This window comes from Musca autumnalis, unplaced genomic scaffold, assembly GCF_047663935.1.
Source record: "Musca autumnalis isolate F117 unplaced genomic scaffold, ASM4766393v1 scaffold_1, whole genome shotgun sequence".
In the NCBI taxonomy this organism is placed as follows: domain Eukaryota; kingdom Metazoa; phylum Arthropoda; class Insecta; order Diptera; family Muscidae; genus Musca; species Musca autumnalis.
Window position 1 is genome coordinate 134,691,679 of NW_027411644.1, and position 22,837 is coordinate 134,714,515.

General features: G+C 37.8%; 1 protein-coding gene across 4 annotated transcripts in view; it reads left to right on the plus strand.

The window, feature by feature from the left end:
• LOC141386709 (trypsin-1) overlaps window positions 1–22,837 on the plus strand; it is a 236,789-nt gene that overhangs the window by 171,599 nt on the left and 42,353 nt on the right. The gene's annotated exons all lie outside the window — the stretch shown is intronic.

The window sequence follows — 22,837 nt, forward strand, 5'->3', positions numbered from 1 at the left end:
TGCGTTTGGTTGGTGATGAACGATCTATACAACAAAAAACCAAAGGTGCGAGAATGAGAGTTGTTATTGCAAATTTGGGAATGCAAATTTTCAAAGTGTTTTTACTAAAACGAGGAGAATAACAACACGTCAAATATTTTTTGGTTGGAGAGGATTGTAACAACAAAATAAACCAAACGACAATGTACGACTGTAGCAATGTGTGTTGTTATGGTAAATTTGCCAATGCAAATTCTCAACTAAAGGGCTTGGTTAAAAAGACCTTGGGGAATAACAACAATAACTACTAACAAAAGAGATCGATGGTGTTAGAAACGAGATTTCCAAAATAGCAAAGTAATTGGTCGAAAGCGATGTTGTTATTTCTCACTGTTGATTGGGGATATCAACAAGAAAGCGGAGATGTCTATGAAGACTTTGAGGGAGAAATAAAGCAACACTGCGAAATGAATAGCGAATAATTGTAGTGATGCTGTTGTAATTATTTCTCTAAAAGGGTTCTGCATTGGAAAACAGAACCAAACGAGAACAGTAGAAAACAACAAATTCAAAGGAATAGAACTGCTAGAAATGATCTCTGAAAAGATCAACGGCAAATGGAAATTTGTTGTTGTGTTTACTATTAAAGTGTTTTATTTTCGAAAATAGAACCGAAATAATAAAGGGACAACAACAAACTAAAATAAGCAGCACTGTTGGCGAGGATCACTACAACTACTGCTACGACTAAGTGGACTGTATGTAATGTGCGAAAGGTGAGGGAACAACATTGATACACCAGCGGAAGTGCAATTGACAAGGCGACCAATGCGCGATGTAGCGAACAATTTTTAGAGGAAAAATGTATTATTTTTCGAGAGAATTTTTTTTAGACAACAAACACTTGCGTATGCTCAATTTTTGCACAGAAACTGATTTACGTACCTGTGTTTTGTTGATGGTAATGAGAGATGATGTTGTGATGACGATAGCAAATTGTTGTAAGGACAACAACAACGAATTTAAGTATCCAAGATTCTTCTCTCCTTAAGCAAATGTAATTTGTTGGACGGGCAACAACAAATGGCTTCGACTGGAACAGATCCGGATCGATTGGATCAAAATGTTGGCGTGATACCACTGACCGTCGATAGCTCAGGGATGAAAAAAAGAAGAAATAAAGGAAAAACACGAGTGTATCAGTTTCAAATATATTTTCGGTTTATTGGTGGTAAAAATGAGTTTCTTGGTACAAGAAACAGTTACCTTTTGAATGTAGGACTACGAAACGAAATTATTGCAATAGGAGTGTGACTCCTTCGATAGCTAAACAACAAGTGAAGTTGCCGGTGGGCAGATTAACGTTCACAAGGCCGTGACATCAACTACGACCGCAGCATTGGAAAGCGCCCCTCTGCATCCGAACTAAGCGAATACGGCTTCCAGGAGAGTGACTAGAAAAGAGCAAGCTCTCTTCTACAATCCGAACTAGGCGAATACAGCTCCTAGAAGAAGTGCAGAGAAGATGTCCCCATAGGGCTCATAAGAGCGGCTAATTAGTGTGGGTAATTGGAATGCTCGGAAGGGGAAACAAGGTATCGAACATATACATTGGCGTAACCAATGTATCGAACTTATACAGGGACAGTCTTGGATATAAAATCTTATAGAGTGCAATAGAACATCTGTAACATTTCGTCTAACGAGTGCAGTTACGTCTCCACATTGCCTGCGTGGTAATAGATTTTTGGGCCAGCAACGAATCTGTAACGAATTTAGGCGGTTTAGCTTCACGTACTTGGGGGTAGAGAGCAGCACCAAGTAGCAAATCTATTGGGCTGTCTCAAAAGAATCCGCTAGTTCTAAATTAGGGATCTGAGCTTTTAATTTCAAAATAGGTGGAGGCAAAAAAAAAAAACAATATCTTTTTGACATAAGGCAAAACTACTGCAGAAGTTTGAACACTTCTAGACGAATTTTTGAGGGGCGACAATTTCAGAGAACAAACTTCTCTTGGTGTTCCAGACATTGGTTTACTGGAGCAAGATCTAGCAGGGCGAGTAGAGAAACCAATCTTAAGTTTCTTAGAAAAAAATAAAAACTTCCGACAATGTGTCTATGATTGCTCGGGCAGTATACGATTTACCGTTGGGCACAAAATTCACAGGAGGACTTTACTATTTTGGGAGGAGTTGAGAACCGGGCGATTGAGTTTGCATTTGTCAGAAACGCAACGAGCCAGAGGAGTGTGTGATCTCGTAAACGAAGTAGTGAAAACTCGTCTTTTGACATTTGTAAAAAGCCGGAGTGGAGATTTTGTTCGACAAAGTAGAGTTAAATTGTCGACTTTTGACAGCAGTAAAAGTCAGAAGGTCTTCGAACAGGGCAAAGCAACAACTTTTTGAATTTGTGGCCGGTGAAGAAGGCTGCGATGCTTTCGTTGGCACGAGTTGCAACCACGTTTCATGTTACATTTCTTAACGGCATGGCCATGAGATAAACAATTTATGCAATAATTATGCTTTACAGCAATCGAAAATCTGTCCTCAAACAATAGTTTAATACCAATCTCATATGTGCTGAAAATTTAGTTATACAGTCGCTAATGCGTGCAATATTAGTGATTTTCTTTATGCCATTTACTTTTTGCGTCCATACAAGCAAAAATGCAGTGAAATTACGTCTCCACATTACCTGCATGGGTAGATATATTTTTTTTATTATTTATTTACAATCTGTCCGAGGACAATAAGTAAATGATATGATATATTTACAATGACAGACGTTATGTACTTCACTAAGTTACACAACCTAAAACATAAGCGATATAAGCTAGATTATTTAAATGGGTAGATATGGAATATTTTTACTTGGAGTCATATGACATTGATAGCTAGTGTAAACTACATGTAAACTGGGGACAGAAAGGCAAAACATATCTCTGTTACGACAAATTGGGCAAGAAGTGTTCGACAAATTTGTGGATAGAGGGGATGATACATTATTAGATTTATGTACCGACAACAATTTAGTAAAGCAGCTAGATGCATTTATAGGTGATGATTTTGAAACCTGATGCCCGTAAATGTTTTGCATACACGTCAATGTTTGTATACTCTATGTGAGGAAAGCATCTAATTTCTTCCAAGAAGGCAACAAGGCTCCCAGCTTTACTCTATTCAGGTTACTGCTTTACTTACACGGTACGGTTTAAGATCGCGTTGTAATTCACAACTAACTATGCCCACCCGCGACTCACTCGTAATTATATCCGGTAGCGTATGCATAGACTTTTCCAGTCCCCTTAATCTGGGAGGTTCTACAATTTTCAGGCGAAATGCTAATGCTTGCCAAATACACACATGTATGCATATACAAACAGACGAATTAATGTAAACAACGCATCAATGCGCCAGCGGTAAACAAATACGAGGGAGCACGAGGGTTTACAATGAAGTCATAATTGAGGCATAATTGAATAATCAAAACAAATAAATAAGAGAGAGAGAACTGAAAGCGTACCACACCAACAACAAGATCAAAGCAAACATAAAAATGTAGTGATTCATAGATTAATAGAAATAGAAATTCGTGTTACATTCGTAACATTGCCTCCCGCTTAAGCCTGTTCGTCCCAAATATGCACAGTTTCCGTTCGGTGGGATGGATAGTGGTAATACACTTAAACCTGCTCGTCCTGACTAGGCCTTCATGGGACTCGTCTTTGTTCCGGCCGCTTTTCGGCATTTGCAGGAGACCTCTGCTAGATGTACACCTTCGCTTTTTCTACCTCTTTGCGGGATCTAACGACGCATTATCGGCATCTTCCACCTTCAGCGCACGGACATTTACGGCGATTTCGTCAGATTCTGTGCTCTAGCCGTACCGGTTTTTCTTCTCATAGTAAACCACATGCCCGGCTGGCACAGCTCGATTTATTTTTAAATCGGATTCATGGGATGGATGATGTGTCAACGCATTTCTGCTATTTGATGGCGATGGCTTCGACGAACCGGCACGTTTGCAGTTTGCTGTATCGACTTTCTTCGGTTCACATGGTGCCACATTCTTCTTGTTTATAAATTGGTCATAGCTCTCTGAATATGGTGAAGCGGATCTGGTCCTGTTGCGTCTGGACCAGCATTTTCTGTTGCGTCTGGACCAGCATTCTCGGGTCATGTGTGCAACTTTTCGGCAGTTATAGCATGTTCTTCTCTTTCCCCTGGTTTGTTTTTTTACCTCGTATATAACCTGCTTCAGTGCTTCCTTTACTAGGTCGACAACGGTCTGTGGATCGTTGCTTTCGATTTCTAGCCTCAGTACGTTGTACGTTTGAGGTTTCGCCAAAATCCTCGCTGTTTCTCGCGCCAGCGCAAACGATAACCTTTCAGCGAATGCTCCCATCGGTGTCGCATATTTTATCTCAGGGTACCGTATACTATTCATAAAAGCTTCAAATTTCATACGGTCCACCAATGGGTGGCTCTCTCTCGGATATACTAACTGCGCCAACCGTTCAACTTCGATAGCAAAGTCTTGTAGGCTTGCATTTGGCTTCTGGACTCTTCCCCTTAATTCCATTCTGTAGATTTCTTATTTATGTTCGCCTCCGTACTTACTTTCAAGTGCGTCAATAATAGCAGCATAGGTGTTTCTAGATGAGTCTGGAATACTCTGTATTACATCTGCAGCCCCGCCTTTCAATGCAAGAAGGAGATATACTGCCTTGTCGTTGTTGTTCCACGAACTTCTGGAAGCCACCGTCTCGAACTGTAATTTAGAGACATTGAATGACGTAGTTCCATCGAACCCTGGAGGTTTGATTTATACAGTATTATCTATATAACTCTCATGGGAACACCACTGATTTCCAATTCTGACATTTTCTTTTCGACGTCCAGATATTTCTTGTCATGAGCCAAACATTTCTCATCACGAACCAGACATTTATAATCCAACTCGTTTATGTGGCCTTCTACATCTTCCACTCGTTTTTCAATAACTTGTGTAACTTTCCCGAGCTTCTCGTTAATTATTCTGGAATAATACTCTAACTTATCTCCTTAAACTCCATCTTGAGAGATTTAGAACTTTTTTCTTGTTTATCGTCAAATTCGACAAATTTTTCCTCCATGCCCTTAGCGATTTCCTTCGCCTCTTTAAAATTTTCTTCTTATTAATTGTCAAATTTGGTAAATTTCTCCTCCATGCTCTTTGCAATTTTTCCTTCAAACTTTTGGTGTTTTTGTCCAGTTTCCTGCAGTTCTCATCAAATTGCTCATTAAATTGCAGCATTACCAATGCCAGCATTGCTTTTGCATCACCTCTATCCGTAGCTGCCTCTAAGCCTGGCTCCCCAATGTCGAACTCATATGCGTCGAAGTCCTTACCGAGGCGCTCTAACTCACCCAGTAGTCGTTTCTGTAGCTTAGCCTTATTTCCGGTAATCGACAAGACTAAATTACGAAGCTCCTTCTTCAAGTCTTCCACTCGCAGATCCTTGAACTTAATAGTGTTAACGTCAAAATCCTGAGTCATGGAGGTCCTTGTTGACTTCTGGCAACGCAGGCTTTTTTCTTACTCTATTTATTAATTTTCCTTCGCACATACCTCTCACCTACCGACACATATGCGTGTTGTCTGTACTTTCTCGGACTTTCATACATTTCCATTGGTTCAATTTTAATTCACTTGCTATTTAACCTTTGTTCAATTTGGTAAGCATCGATTGCCAACAGACTTAGTTCCTACTGTTTTCAATAAAAAGAACAATATTCTGTTCCAGATCGCATATTGATTCCTCCTATGTTTTTCGGGGAGAAATACTGTGCTTCCAACAATATTTCTTTGGTTCGGCGTTCATTTTTCTACAGGGAAACCACCAACGCTTAAACTTGGTGTTTTCAATTGTTCCTTCGAGGCGCATACAAGCCAATCCCCTAAAATTCATTAAAACATAGTGTCTGTCCCAGAACCTGCAAGAAGCTACTAATTTTTACTACGATAACATTTTTTCCTTTATGATATCGGAAAAAATAGTAAACATTAGTAGATTCATTTACTTAAGCTTCGTTCCAGAACTTTTTAAATGGCAAAAATAGTAAAAGAGCGAACGATAAATTTTGCTCTCAGAACACATAATTTTTCAAAAAGTACAGGAACGGAAAATGTGGTAAGGTTAATAATAAATATGTCAAGAATAAAAAATGACAAACATCATATAAAAATATGTAGGTTTGTCAGTAATAACGAATTGTGATTTTAAATATATCTTTTATAAATCAAATGTTACGTACCAAAAGAAGTGAGAGAAACAACATCTGATGGACGTCTCTTTTTTGGACATTTAGACCGGGAGTGGACATGAAGGCGGATGTGAGTCCCAGGCACATTTGTATCAAATTATATCAAAATATACTGGTCTGTATCAATAATTGTATCCGCGCCTGCAATCAGTTCCTATAAATCAACCAATCAATCAATTGCCCTTCACCATATAAATTATGGAGGTTTAAACAAAAATCTCAAAGAAAGAATGGGATTTTAATACTTAAATATAAATTTTGTATTCATAATAAAAAAGCAACAATAAAAATCATGTTAATAAATCCCTTAGAGATTTATTCTAATCTCATTAGTTACTGGACCACCATAATGACGTTTTGGAATTGAGTTTATTTAAGGTTCTTCGGCTGTTTAAGAACTAATTTAACTTTCGCCGAACTATGCCCCATTCGAACGGACGTACAGGCTGACTGGGATAGACATATCCTTTCCATTTTGAGATGTTAGTGGGAAAGATAATATTTGGCATATGGGAAGCATTGGGCTTTTTTATGCCAATCATTTGTTCCATCCAGCATATGCATGAATCTACGAACGTTGAAGGACTTGAGCAATAAAAACCATGTTAATGTACAAAAGATGTGATTCCATTTGCAAGATCCCTGTAACAATGTGCGATGCCGGTGTAGAAGATAGCGTACTGGAGGATAATTGCTGATGGTTTTTCACATAAAAACTTTGGTCCCAATTTGCCGCAGTTGAACTGTAAGATTGAAATTGTTTAATTACGGGCTTTCCTTAAATCTTTTAGTTCATTACCACGAATTTTTATTAAACGATTTATGATTTATTTGCGAAATATCTTAATTTAATGTCGACTTAAAATTATTTTCTAATTTGTTTCAATGTTATTTATATTCGGTTCTCTCAAAAACTGTCAAATATTCCTGTTGACAAATTTCCTACTTTTTACACAGCCAAATTTGTGTAGTAGAAAATAGTAGAAGAGAAAGCCATTTAGAGCCAGTTTTGTTTAAAGAGAACAAAAAATTTTGCCGGTTTTTTAAGTACAGGAACGCATTTTATCAAAAAATTGTAAAACTTGTACTAAATAGTACTATTTTGCAGGTTCTGGAACACAGCTTTAATTTTATATTCAAGTTGGGGTGATAACATATTTTTCTTTCAATATTATTGTTTCGTAATTATAAATACCGTTTTTTTGGTACAGGTGTACTTATTTTGAATAAATATATTTGTATAAAAAGACGTAAATATTGATTTAAACCTTTTTTCTCAGTTCAAATATTAATTTTACATATTTATTCGCTGATTTTTTGTCCATTTCCTAAAAATAATCGAGTTCTGCTGGGCCAAGTGTTAACTTTTTTTATACTTATACAGCAAATTTCCATTCTAAAGTAGTTTTTATCTCAACTTTTTCCTCGGAAATTCCAAATCCTTTTTTCGATTCAAAGTTATTTTCAAAATGTCGCTTGATTATTTCATTCGTCTAGCTGACACCCTCGTGGGATTAGATGCTGATCTTGCTAATAATATTCTTCCAGTCAATTCTGTTCACTTAATTCGGCTTCATACCGATGAAATAGAGTCCTTATGGACTAAAATTAAAAAAACAAAAACTTTCGCCAAAGGTTATATTTCAGAAACCCACGTGGATGAAGAATCCGGTGAAGAAGATCAAGATTCTGAACTGGATACAAATCGCGCTAAATACAAAACCATATACCTTACTTATTGTAAGTGTATTGCCAAGTTGTCCGAACTTTCAGATGATCTACAGGCAGCTGCAGTTCCTAAACAATCGCCGGTCCCGTCTACTCCAGCCTCTCAGCCCCTTTCGTCCAACATTCCCACTGGTTATTCTTTCAACTTGCCGCCTTGCGATATTGAAGTTTTAGGGGATTCTATGGCATGGCCCACATTCCGAGACATGTTCACGGCTATGTACATAGATAACTCCCGTCTCAGTTCTGTGGAAAAACACTTCCCTTTAGTTCAGAAGACAAAAGGCGAACTAAAAGAGATCGTTCAAAAGAGTCCTCTTACTAATAGTGGTTTCACACAAGCATGGTCCAGTCTTGGCGATCGCTATGAAAACAAGCGAGTCCTCGTTAATGGCCAGTGTTTAGGTGATCACTGAAAATGGGCCGCAGATAATAGTTGTTTGTGGAGAGTGAGCAAACACAAACCCGTGCAAACCGATAAATAAACAGAAAAATAAAAACACAAGTTTGTAGTGTGTATAAAATAATAAGGGTAAATAGGTGATTTATTAAAGCGCAAAGTACTGATGCCTTTACCTGGTGTGGGTGAGACGCGTTTTAATTAGCGAGTAAACCGAGAAGTACGTCCGTACTGGGGAAGAGACGACTGATAAGTGATTCGTGTATAAAAACCGAAAGTGAATCAAGGCTGATGCTATCACTGCTTATTGGAGAGTTCTCACTACGATTCGAACTGAGCGATCCGCGCTGAGCGAACACAGTCTCTGAGAAGATTTGTAGGGCAATGATTGGAAATATCAGCCTACGGTCCGCCGTAAGCGAACATAGTTTCTCAGATCCAGAAATTCCACTACCAAGGTAGTACTCTCTGCGATCCGCTACAAGATTTGTAGGGCAATGATTGGAAATATCACCCTACGGTCCGCCGTAAGCGAAAATAGTTTCTCAGATCCGAACTCTCTCTGCGATCCGAACTATGCGAACAAAGGAAGCCTTTGTAGTGAAAATTCCAATGGAGAGTTTCTAGCTTAAACATTAGCTTCCAGTCTTGAAACACGTAGGGGTGTTTCAACATAATAAAGGTGAACTCATTTATAGTTACTTACAACTAGGAATCCAAGTATGTAAATACAGTTAGGTGATTTTTTCGATTTAAATTTTTAAATTTTTTTTAATCCTGGACTGTAATAAAGCGAGGGCCGTTACGTAGCTAATTAAAATTGCGAAGGTGAAAGTAAATGTTATGTTAATGAGGAGAAACCGCTAGGAAATGCATCCTGGTGAAAATAATAAGGTGTTCACGGTTTTTGGTTGTATGCTGGTGCAGTCTTTTGAACGTTAATTGTGCGAATAATGGGGAGAACGGGACATTGGAACAGTTATTATCCATCCGAATACCGTATTTTGAGCACGAAGTGAACCGAGAACATCATGTCCGTTAATATTTTTGGATAAAACTCAGCTCCAAGCAATAAATCTAGAGGTTTCCTTTCATTCGTATCAGCTAGCCGAATGTTTGGTAAACGATGTACTACATCGGGATCAATAGAGAATGATGGAAGAACATCTGATATCCGAGGGAGAACAAATGCTTCCGTTTGAAGTACCAAAGAAGAATTAATTCTTGAAGCGATTTTCAGAAAACAACTCTTATGAGTATTAGCTGATACTGTTCCGTTTACTCCTGAAACACGAGCTAGAGTCGAGCGAGTAGGTAAATACAGCCGATTTTTAATGGTTTCAGAAATGAAAGAACCCTCAGATGCTGGATCGATGAGAGCTCTAACTGGATACTCTTTACCGTTATAAAGAAGATTAACTATAACAGTGCCCAGAACATTATGGCTTTGTGATGTACGGAAAACTTGCTGGTTTGCTATCGTTGGATTGGATCATTGTGGTGAATGGCGGGACGAAGGTGTAGAATTTGGTAAAGAACAAGTTGAGGGAGGTGAATCAGAAGTTTGACCTACGACAGAATTGTACTTCCCGGCTCATCACATTATCTTCATCGACAATCATAATGGTATACATGTAAGTTTAATCGGTTACTTAAAACCGGTTCAAAAATTTAGATAACCGGATCTATCCTCCAAGAAAATTTGTTATTAACGTGTGCGTCATTACAAGAGCTATTTGTCGTAAATATTTCAGAAGCACACCACATGCCTACATATGTAAGCAATAACAAATTGTTATGTCTACATACCTATGCATAACAAATAACGAATATACAGAAAAACAAAGCATAGTTTATTTCTCAACCAAGTCCGAATAAATGTCAAAAATGACAATGAAAACGGGACGAAATCGATTAGTTGTCAAAAAACCCGTACCTAAAATCTTCTGAGCAACATTTTTGTGGAATATTTGGATGCTGAAAAATCTCATCTTGTGGTACTTTCACTACGGTTCAAGAAATAAAGGACGAAAAGGACAGGAAAGGCATTGAGTTAAAAGAATGAAATGTTCTACAAAAAGATTCGCCAATCGATTTCACTGAAGACGTGTCACGTCAAAACGAAGCTACAACAACGCCAAACAGAGATATGGAGCTATTTTTACTGTTATTAAAAAACATAAAAATATAAGAGGCTCCCAGCTTTACTCTATTCAGGTTACTGCTTTACTTACACTTACGGTTTAAGATCGCGTTGTAATTCACAACTAACTATGCCCACCCGCGACTCACTCGTAATTATATACGGTAGCGTATGCATAGACTTTTCCAGTCCCCTTAATCTGAGAGGTTCTACAATGTTCAGGCGAAATGCTAATGCTTGCCAAATACACACATGTACGCATATACAAACAGACGAATTAATGTAAACAACGCATCAATGCGCCAGAGGTAAACAAATACGAGGGAGCACGAGGGTTTACAATGAAGTCATAATTGAATAATCAAAACAAATAAATAAGAGAGAGAAACAGAACTGAAAGCATACAACAACAACAAAATCAAAGCAAACACAAAAGATGTAGTGATTCATAGATTAATAGAAATTCGTGTATATTAACTTAAATCAGTCTGTTACATTCGTAACATTGCCTCCCGCTTAAGCCTGTTCGTCCCGAATAGGCACAGTTTCCGTTCGGTGGGATGGATAGTGGTAATACACTTAAACCTGTTCGTCCTGACTAGGCCTTCATGGGACTCGTCTTTGTTCCGGCCGCTTTTCGGCATTTGCAGGAGACCACCAAAGCCTTAACTTGGTGTTTTCAATTGTTCCTTCGAGGCGCATACAAGCCAATCCCCGAAAATTCAGTACCAGTTTGGATTCATTTCATCATACATCGTAATATTTTCATCATTTCATCCATCAAATCTGAGGTAAGTTTGAGATTCGTTCGTTTATAAAAGTGCAAATTTTTCTATAAACATAAAAAGTGCATTTGCCGTCGACAAAACATCATTTCATATTTCTGTCAATGCGCGGTTTCGGTTTTTGTTCCAAAATTTAAGAGAAAATGCAATTGTGTTTTCTTTCTACTAAAATTACACATTTGGTTGTTATTTAATTCTAAATAATAATTTATCTAAGTTACATCAATTTTATTGCATTTGTTGTTGCATTTACACAAAGAATAAGAGAAGTTTTCTACTCGTTTCTCCTTCATTAAAACATAATTGCATTATTTCTTTTGTACTTTATTCCCGCATTCATTCGTGTGTGTTACTTATCAACAAGTGACACAACAATTCTATTATTTTCATTTTTCATTGATTGCACTCGTTCCCGCTGAGTGCTGGCGACATTTCAGTGCTTTTTGTTGTTTTTTTTCTGTTCCTTCTCATACGATCGTATGCTAATAGGGTTCTGAACATTGAAATTTTACTTTTCGAAATCAATATAATTACAGGGTTCTCAAATCAACTAAATTCGACTTTGATATTTTTGTATTCGACTTTCGTACAGGGTTCTCAAATTTGATTTTTTTCTTCCATTAACCAGGTTAAAACCTTTCGAAAAATAACAATTATTGGTTTCTTTCGATATTATAGGGTATTTTTCTATTCAACAAAAAAAAATTACATTTATTTAATTTTATATTCAAGTTGTATCACCCTAACATAGTTTTCTTTCAATATTATTGTTTCGTAATTATAAATACGGTTTTTTTGTATAGGTGTATTTATTTTGAATAAATATATTTGTATAAAAAATGCTGCTGCACAGTGTTACATGGGAAATATATTTCATATTTATTTATCGACAAAATTCGTTCAGATTCGTCTTATCTGACGTGTTTACTGTAATTAAGAAACATAAAAATATAAGAGGCTCCCATCTTTACTCTATTCAGGTTACTGCTTAATTACACTTATACTATGTTTACATTTACGAAATCCACTCGATTTCATCTGTCAATTCCTTTGTGTATACGTCAAATGAAAACTCATCTGAAATCGATTGGATTTCATTTGACGTTTGAGCAATGGAATTGGCAGTTGAAATCGAGTGGATTTCGTAAATGTAAACACAGTATTACGGTTTAAGATCGCGTTGTAATTCACAACTAACTATGCCCACCCGCGACTCACTCGTAATTATATCCGGTAGCGTATGCATAGACTTTTCCAGTCCCCTTAATCTGAGTTCTACAGACGATATGCTAATACTTGCCAAATACACACATGTACGCATATACAAACAGACGAATTAATGTAACCAACGATCAATGCGAGGGAGCACGAGGTACGTCAAATGAAAACTCATCTGAAATCGATTGGATTTCATTTGACGTTTGAGCAATGGAATTGGCAGTTGAAATCGAGTGGATTTCGTAAATGTAAACACAGTATTACGGTTTAAGATCGCGTTGTAATTCACAACTAACTATGCCCACCCGCGACTCACTCGTAATTATATCCGGTAGCGTATGCATAGACTTTTCCAGTCCCCTTAATCTGAGTTCTACAGACGATATGCTAATACTTGCCAAATACACACATGTACGCATATACAAACAGACGAATTAATGTAACCAACGATCAATGCGAGGGAGCACGAGGGTTGACAAGCATAATTGAATAATCAAAACAAATAAATAAGAGATAAAGATAACTGAAAGCGTACAACAACAACAACAAGAAGATCAAAGCAAACATAAAAACATAGATTAATTCGTGTATATTAACTTAAACCAGTCTGTTACATTCGTAACATTGCCTCCCGCTTAAGCCTGTTCGTCCCGAATAGGTGGGATGGATAGTGGTAATACACTTAAACCTGTTCGTCCTGACTAGGCCTTCATGGGACTCGTCTTTGTTCCGGCCGCTTTTCGGCATTTGCAGGAGACCTCTGCTAGATGTACACCTTCGCTTTTTCTTCCTCTTTGCGGGATCTACCGACGCATTATCGGCATCTTCCACCTTCAGCGCACGGACATTTACGGCGATTTCGTCAGATTCTGTGCTCTAGCCGTACCGGTTTTTCTTCTCATAGTAAACCACATTCCCAGATGGCGCAGCTCGATTTATTATTAAATCGGATTCATGGGATGGATGATGTGTCAACGCATTTCTGCTATTTGATGGCGGTGGCTTCGGCGAACCGGCACGTTTGCAGTTTGCTGTATCGACTTTCTTCGGTTCACATGGTGCCACATTCTTCTTGTTTATAAATTGGTCATATCTCTCTGAATATGGTGAAGGGGATCTGGTCCTGTTGCGTCTGGACCAGCATTTTCTGTTGCGTCTGGACCAGCATTCTCGGGTCATGTGTGCAACTTTTCGGCAGTTAAAGCATGTTCTTCTCTTTCCCCTGGTTTCTTTTTTTACCTCGTATATAACCTGCTTCAGTGCTTCCTTTACTAGTCGACAACGATCTGTGGATCGTTGCTTTCGATTTCTAGCCTCAGTACGTTGTAAGTTTGAGGTTTCGCCAAAATCCTCGCTGTTTCTCGCGCCAGCGCAAACGATACCTTTTCAGCGAATGCTCCCATCGGCGTCGCATATTTTATCTCAGGGTACCGTATACTATTCATAAAAGCTTCAAATTTCATACGGTCCACCAATGGGTGGCTCTCTCTCGGATATACTAACTGCGCCAACCGTTCAACTTCGATAGCAAAGTTTTGTAGGCTTGCATTTGGCTTCTGGACTCTTCCCCTTAATTCCATTCTGTAGATTTCTTATTTATGTTCGCCTCCGTACTTACGTTCAAGTGAGGCAATAATAGCAGCATAGGTGTTTCTAGATGAGTCTTGAGTACTCTGTATTACATCTGCAGCCCCGCCTTTCAATGCAAGAAGGAGATATACTGCCTTGTCGTTGTTGTTCCACGAACTTCTGGAAGCCACCGTCTCGAACTGTAATTTAAAGACATTGAATGACGTAGTTCCATCGAACACTGGAGGTTTGATTTATACAGTATTATCTATAACTCTCATGGGAACACCATTGGTTTTCAATTCTGACATTTTCTTTTCGACGTCCAGATATTTCTTGTCATGAACTCCAACTCGTTTATGTAGCCTTCTACATCTTCCACTCGTTTTTCAATAACTTGTGTAACTTTCTCGTTAATTATTCTGGAATAATACTCTAACTTATCTCCTTAAACTCCATTTTGAGAGTTTTAGAATTTTTTTCTTGTTTATCGTCAAATTCGACAAATTTTTCCTCCATGCCCTTAGCGATTTCCTTCGCATCTTTAAAATTTTCTTCTTATTAATTGTCAAATTTGGTAAATTTCTCATCCATGCTCTTTGCAATTTTTCCTTCAAACTTTTGGTGTTTTCGTCCAGTTTCCTGCAGTTCTCATCAAATTGCTCATGAAATTGCAGCATTACCAATGCCAGCATTGCTTTTGCATCACCTCTATCCGTAGCTGCCTCTAAGCCTGGCTCCCCAATGTCGAACTCATATGCGTCGAAGTCCTTACCGAGGCGCTCTAACTCACCCAGGAGTCGTTTCTGTAGCTTAGCCTTATTTCCGGTAGTCGACAAGTCTAAATTACGAAGCTCCTTCTTCAAGTCTTCCACTCGCAGATCCTTGAACTTAATAGTGTTAACGTCAAAATCCTGAGTCATGGAGATCCTTGTTGACTTCTGGCAACGCAGGCTTTTTTCTTACTCTATTTATTAATTTTCCTTCGCACATACCTCTCACCTACCGACACCTATGCGCGTTGTCTGTGCGTTCTCGGACTTTCATACTTTTCCTTGGGTTCAATTTTAATTCACTTGCTATTTAACCTTTGTTCAATTTGGTAAGCTGTTTTCAGCTGTTTTCAATAAAAAGAGCAATATTCTGTTCCAGGTCGCATATTGATTCCTCCTATGTTTTTCTGGGAGAAATATTGTGCTTCCAACAATATTTCTTTGGTTCGGGTTTAATTTTTCTACAGGGAAACCACCAACGCTTAAACTTGGTGTTTTCAATTGTTCCTTCGAGGCGCATACAAGCCAATCCCCGAAAATTCATTAAAACATAATTGCATTATTTCTTTTGTACTTTATTCCCTCATTCATTCGTGTGTGTTAATTATCAACAAGTGACAACAACAATTCTATTTTTTTCATTTTTCATTCATTGCACTCGTTCCCGCCGATCGTATGCTAATAGGGTTCTGAACATTGAAATTTTACTTTTCGAAATCAATATAATTACAGGGTTCTCAAATCAACTAAATTCGACTTTGATATTTTTGTATTCAACTTTCGTACAGGGTTCTCAAATTTGATTTTTTCTTCCATTAACCAGGTTAAAACCTTTCGAAAAATAACAATTATTGGTTTTTTCGATATTATAAGGTATTTTTCTATTAAAAAAAAAAAAAAAAAATAAAAAACATTTATTTAATTTTATATTCAAGTTGGGGTGATAACATATTTTTCTTTCAATATTATTGTTTCGTAATTATAAATACGGTTTTTTGGTACAGGTGTACTTATTTTGAATAAATATATTTGTATAAAAAGACGTAAATATTGATTTAAACCCTTTTTCTCAGTTCAAATATTAATTTTACATATTTATTCGCTGATTTTTTGTCCATTTCCTAAAAATAATCGCAATTTCCAATTTTTTTGGGCTTATTTACTGTTTCTAAATAATATTTGTTGAGTTCTGCTGGGCCAAGTGTTAACTTTTTTTATACTTATACAGCAAATTTCCATTCTAAAGTAGTTTTTATCTCAACTTTTTCCTCGGAAATTCCAAATCCTGTCTATTCGATATACATTTATTGGGTTTTTGTTCATCCTTTTTTCGATTCAAAGTTATTTTCAAAATGTCGCTTGATTATTTCATTCGTCTAGCTGACACCCTCGTGGGATTAGATGCTGATCTTGCTAATAATATTCTTCCAGTCAATTCTGTTGACTTAATTCGGCTTCATACCGATGAAATAAAGTCCTTATGGACTAAAATTAAAAAAACAAAAACTTTCGCCAAAGGTTATATTTCAGAAACCCACGTGGATGAAGAATCAGGTGAAGAAGATCAAGATTCTGAACTGGATACAAATCGCGCTAAATACAAAACCATATACCTTTCTTATTGTAAGTGTATTGCCAAGTTGTCCGAACTTTCAGACAATCTACAGGCAGCTGCAGTTCCTAAACAATCGCCGGTCCCGTATACTCCAGCCCCTCAGCCCCTTTCGTCCAACATTCCCACTGGTTATTCTTTCAACTTGCTGCCTTGCGATATTGAAGTTTTTCAGGGGATTCTATGGCATGGACCACATTCCGAGACATGTTCACGGCTATGTACATAGATAACTCCCGTCTCAGTTCTGTGGAAAAACACTTCCCTTTAGTTCAGAAGACAAAAGGCGAACTAAAAGAGATCGTTCAAAAGAGTCTTCTTACTAATAGTGGATTCACACAAGCATGGTCCAGTCTTGGCGATCGCTATGGAAACAAGCGAGTCCTCGTTACTGGCCAGTATTTAGGTGATCACTGAAAATGGGCCGCAGATAATAGTTGAGGAAATACAAACCCGTGCAAACCGATAGATAAACAGAAAAATAAAAACACAAGTTTGTAGTGTGTATAAAATAATAAGGGTAAATAGGTGATTTACTAAAGCGCAAAGTACTGATGCCTTTACCTGGTGTGGGTGAGACGCGTTTTAATTAGCGAGTAAACCGAGAAGTACGTCCGTACTGGGGAAGAGACGACTGATAAGTGATTCGTGTATAAAAACCGAAAGTGAATCAAGGCTGAGGCTATCACTGCTTATTGGAGAGTTCTCACTACGATTCGAACTGAGCGATCCGCGCTGAGCGAACACAGTCTCTGAGAAGATTTGTAGGGCAATGATTGGAAATATCAGCCTACGGTCCGCCGTAAGCGAACATAGTTTCTCAGATCCAGAAATTAGGTAGTACTCTCTGCGATCCGCTACAAGATTTGTAGGGCAATGATTGGAAATATCACCCTACGGTCCGCCGTAAGCGAAAATAGTTTCTCAGATCCGAACTCTCTCTGCGATCCGAACTATGCGAACAAAGGAAGCCTTTGTAGTGAAAATACCAATGGAGAGTTTCTAGCTTAAACATTAGCTTCCAGTCTTGAAACACGTAGGGGTGTTTCAACATAATAAAGGTGAACTCATTTATAGTTACTTACAACTAGGAATCCAAGTATGTAAATTCAGTTAGGTGATTTTTTCGATTTAAATTTTTAATTTTTTTTTAATCCTGGACTGTAATAAAGCGAGAGCCGTTACGTAGCTAATTAAAATTGCGAAGGTGAAAGTAAATGTTATGTTAATGAGGAGAAACCGCTAGGAAATGCATCCTGGTGAAAATAATAAGGTGTTCACGGTTTTTGGTTGTATGCTGGTGCAGTCTTTTGAACGTTAATTATGCGAATAATGGGGAGAACGGGACATTGGAACAGTTATTATCCATCCGAATACCGTATTTTGAGCACGAAGTGAACCGAGAACATCATGTCCGTTAATATTTTTGGATAAAAGTCAGCTCCAAGCAATTAATCTAGAGGTTTCCTTTCATTCGGATCAGCTAGCCGAATGTTTGGTAAACGATGTACTACATCGGGATCAATAGAGAATGATGGAAGAACATCTGATATCCGAGGGAGAACAAATGCTTCCGTTTGAAGTACCAAAGAAGAATTAATTCTTGAAGCGATTTTCAGAAAACAACCCTTATGAGTATTAGCTGATACTGTTCCGTTTACTCCTGAAACACGAGATAGAGTCGAGCGAGTAGGTAAATACAGCCGATTTTTAATGGTTTCAGAAATGAAAGAACCCTCAGATGCTGGATCGATGAGAGCTCTAACTGGATACTCTTTACCGTTATAAAGAAGATTAACTATAACAGTGCCCAGAACATTATGGCTTTGTGATGTACGGAAAACTTGCTGGTTTGCTAGGGAGGTGAATCAGAAGTTTGACCTACGACAGAATTGTACTTCCGGGCTCATCACATTATCTTCATCGACAATCATAATGGTATACATGTAAGTTTAATCGGTTACTTAAAACCGGTTCAAAAATCGGTTTTAATGTCGGAATATCCGGTTCAAAAATTTAGATAACCGGATCTATCCTCCAAGAAAATTTGTTATTAACGTGTGCGTCATTACAAGAGCTATTTGTCGTAAATATTTCAGAAGCACCCCACATATCTATAACAATAACAAATTGTAAGGTCTACATACCTATGCATAACGAATATACAGAAAAACAAAACATAGTTTATTTCTGAACCAAGTCCGAATAAATGTCAAAAATGACAATGAAAACGGGAAAAATCGATTAGTTGTCAAGAAAACTCGTAGCCAAAATCTTCTGAGCAACATTTTTGTAGAATATTTGGATGCTGAAAAATCTCATCTTGTGGAACTTTCACAACGGTTCAAGAAATAAAGGACGAATAGGACAGGAAAGGCGTTGAGTTAGAAGAATAAAATGCGCTACAAAAAGATTCGCCAATCGATTTCACTGAAGACGTGTCACCTCAAAACAAAGCTACAACAACGCCAAACAGAGATATGGAGCTATTTTCCCAAGTACTATGGCGAAAATTTCCTTTTGGGTCCTTTGTATACCTATCAAGGGCTTTCATCTCCAAAAGAAATGAGGGTTAATTTATTAACACAACTATTCTCGGTAATGTTGGGGAACATGCCCAGCACGTGTCTCATAGTTTTAGCTCTACTCTCATAATGTCCACCGTGGTGCAATGGTATGCACACCCGCCTTGCACGCAGAAGGTTGTGGGTTCGATTCCCCGGCTGGGCAACATAAAATTTTCAACGCAGGCAAAATACACCTCAGTAATGTTGGCGACATTTCCTGAGTATTTCAGCCATGTAATACTTCTCTACAAGTGGTGTCGTAGGACACGCCGTTCGGACTCGGCGATAAACTGTAGGTCCCATATCATTGAGCTAATATGAATCGGGGTGCACTCATTGATATGAGAGAAGTCTCCCCTGTCCCTCCTGGGATGTTTGTGGAACAATTATTATTGTTATTATTATTATTATTATTATTATTATTATTATTATTATTATTATTATTATTATTATTATTATTATTATTATTATTATTATTATTATTATTATTATTATTATTATTATAATACTTATCAACAAGTGACAACAACAATTCTATTATTTTCATTTTTCATTCATTGCACTCGTTCCCGCTGAGTGCTGGTGACATTTCAGTGCTTTTTGTTGTTTTTTTTTTCTGTTCCTTCTCATACGATCGTATGCTAATAGGGTTCTGAACATTGAAATTTTACTTTTCGAAATCAATATAATTACAGGGTTCTCAAATCAACTAAATTCGACTTTGATATTTTTGTATTCGACTTTCGTACAGGGTTCTCAAATTTGATTTTTTTCTTCCATTAACCAGGTTAAAACCTTTCGAAAAATAACAATTATTGGTTTCTTTCGATATTATAGGGTATTTTTATATTAAAAAAAAAAAAAAAAAAAAAATTACATTTATTTAATTTTATATTCAAGTTGTATCACCCTAACATAGTTTTCTTTCAATATTATTGTTTCGTAATTATAAATACGGTTTTTTTGTATAGGTGTATTTATTTTGAATAAATATATTTGTATAAAAAATGCTGCTGCACAGTGTTACATGGGAAATATATTTCATATTTATTTATCGACAAAATTCGTTCAGATTCGTCTTATCTGACGTGTTTACTGTAATTAAGAAACATAAAAATATAAGAGGCTCCCATCTTTACTCTATTCAGGTTACTGCTTAATTACACTTATACTATGTTTACATTTACGAAATCCACTCGATTTCATCTGTCAATTCCTTTGTGTATACGTCAAATGAAAACTCATCTGAAATCGATTGGATTTCATTTGACGTTTGAGCAATGGAATTGGCAGTTGAAATCGAGTGGATTTCGTAAATGTAAACACAGTATTACGGTTTAAGATCGCGTTGTAATTCACAACTAACTATGCCCACCCGCGACTCACTCGTAATTATATCCGGTAGCGTATGCATAGACTTTTCCAGTCCCCTTAATCTGAGTTCTACAGACGATATGCTAATACTTGCCAAATACACACATGTACGCATATACAAACAGACGAATTAATGTAACCAACGATCAATGCGAGGGAGCACGAGGGTTTACAATGAAGTCATAATTGAAGCATAATTGAATAATCAAAACAAATACATAAGAGATAAAGAGAACTGACAACAACAACAACAACAACAACAACAAGATCAAAGCAAACATAAAAACATAGATTAATTCGTGTATATTAACTTAAACCAGTCTGTTACATTCGTAACATTGCCTCCCGCTTAAGCCTGTTCGTCCCGAATAGGTGGGATGGATAGTGGTAATACACTTAAACCTGTTCGTCCTGACTAGGCCTTCATGGGACTCGTCTTTGTTCCGGCCGCTTTTCGGCATTTGCAGGAGACCTCTGCTAGACGGACATTTACGGCGATTTCGTCAGATTCTGTGCTCTAGCCGTACCGGTTTTTCTTCTCATAGTAAACCACATTCCCAGATGGCGCAGCTCGATTTATTATTAAATCGGATTCATGGGATGGATGATGTGTCAACGCATTTCTGCTATTTGATGGCGGTGGCTTCGGCGAACCGGCACGTTTGCAGTTTGCTGTATCGACTTTCTTCGGTTCACATGGTGCCACATTCTTCTTGTTTATAAATTGGTCATAGCTCTCTGAATATGGTGAAGCGGATCTGGTCCTGTTGCGTCTGGACCAGCATTTTCTGTTGCGTCTGGACCAGCATTCTCGGGTCATGTGTGCAACTTTTCGGCAGTTAAAGCATGTTCTTCTCTTTCCCCTGGTTTCTTTTTTTACCTCGTATATAACCTGCTTCAGTGCTTCCTTTACTAGTCGACAACGGTCTGTGGATCGTTGCTTTCGATTTCTAGCCTCAGTACGTTGTAAGTTTGAGGTTTTGCCAAAATCCTCGCTGTTTCTCGCGCCAGCGCAAACGATACCCTTTCAGCGAATGCTCCCATCGGCGTCGCATATTTTATCTCAGGGTACCGTATACTATTCATAAAAGCTTCAAATTTCATACGGTCCACCAATGGGTGGCTCTCTCTCGGATATACTAACTGCGCCAACCGTTCAACTTGGATAGCAAAGTCTTGTAGGCTTGCATTTGGCTTCTGGACTCTTCCCCTTAATTCCATTCTGTAGATTTCTTATTTATGTTCGCCTCCGTACTTACTTTCAAGTGCGTCAATAATAGCAGCATAGGTGTTTCTAGATGAGTCTGGAATACTCTGTATTACATCTGCAGCCCCGCCTTTCAATGCAAGAAGGAGATATACTGCCTTGTCGTTGTTGTTCCACGAACTTCTGGAAGCCACCGTCTCGAACTGTAATTTAGAGACATTGAATGACGTAGTTCCATCGAACCCTGGAGGTTTGATTTATACAGTATTATCTATATAACTCTCATGGGAACACCATTGATTCCCAATTCTGACATTTTCTTTTCGACGTCCAGATATTTCTTGTCATGAGCCAAACATTTCTCATCACGAACCAGACATTTATAATCCAACTCGTTTATGTGGCCTTCTACATCTTCCACTCGTTTTTCAATAACTTGTGTAACTTTCCCGAGCTTCTCGTTAATTATTCTGGAATAATACTCTAACTTATCTCCTTAAACTCCATCTTGAGAGATTTAGAACTTTTTTCTTGTTTATCGTCAAATTCGACAAATTTTTCCTCCATGCCCTTAGCGATTTCCTTCGCCTCTTTAAAATTTTCTTCTTATTAATTGTCAAATTTGGTAAATTTCTCCTCCATGCTCTTTGCAATTTTTCCTTCAAACTTTTGGTGTTTTTGTCCAGTTTCCTGCAGTTCTCATCAAATTGCTCATTAAATTGCAGCATTACCAATGCCAGCATTGCTTTTGCATCACCTCTATCCGTAGCTGCCTCTAAGCCTGGCTCCCCAATGTCGAACTCATATGCGTCGAAGTCCTTACCGAGGCGCTCTAACTCACCCAGTAGTCGTTTCTGTAGCTTAGCCTTATTTCCGGTAGTCGACAAGACTAAATTACGAAGCTCCTTCTTCAAGTCTTCCACTCGCAGATCCTTGAACTTAATAGTGTTAACGTCAAAATCCTGAGTCATGGAGGTCCTTGTTGACTTCTGGCAACGCAGGCTTTTTTCTTACTCTATTTATTAATTTTCCTTCGCACATACCTCTCACCTACCGACACCTATGCGTGTTGTCTGTACTTTCTCGGACTTTCATACATTTCCTTTGGTTCAATTTTAATTCACTTGCTATTTAACCTTTGTTCAATTTGGTAAGCATCGATTGCCAACAGACTTAG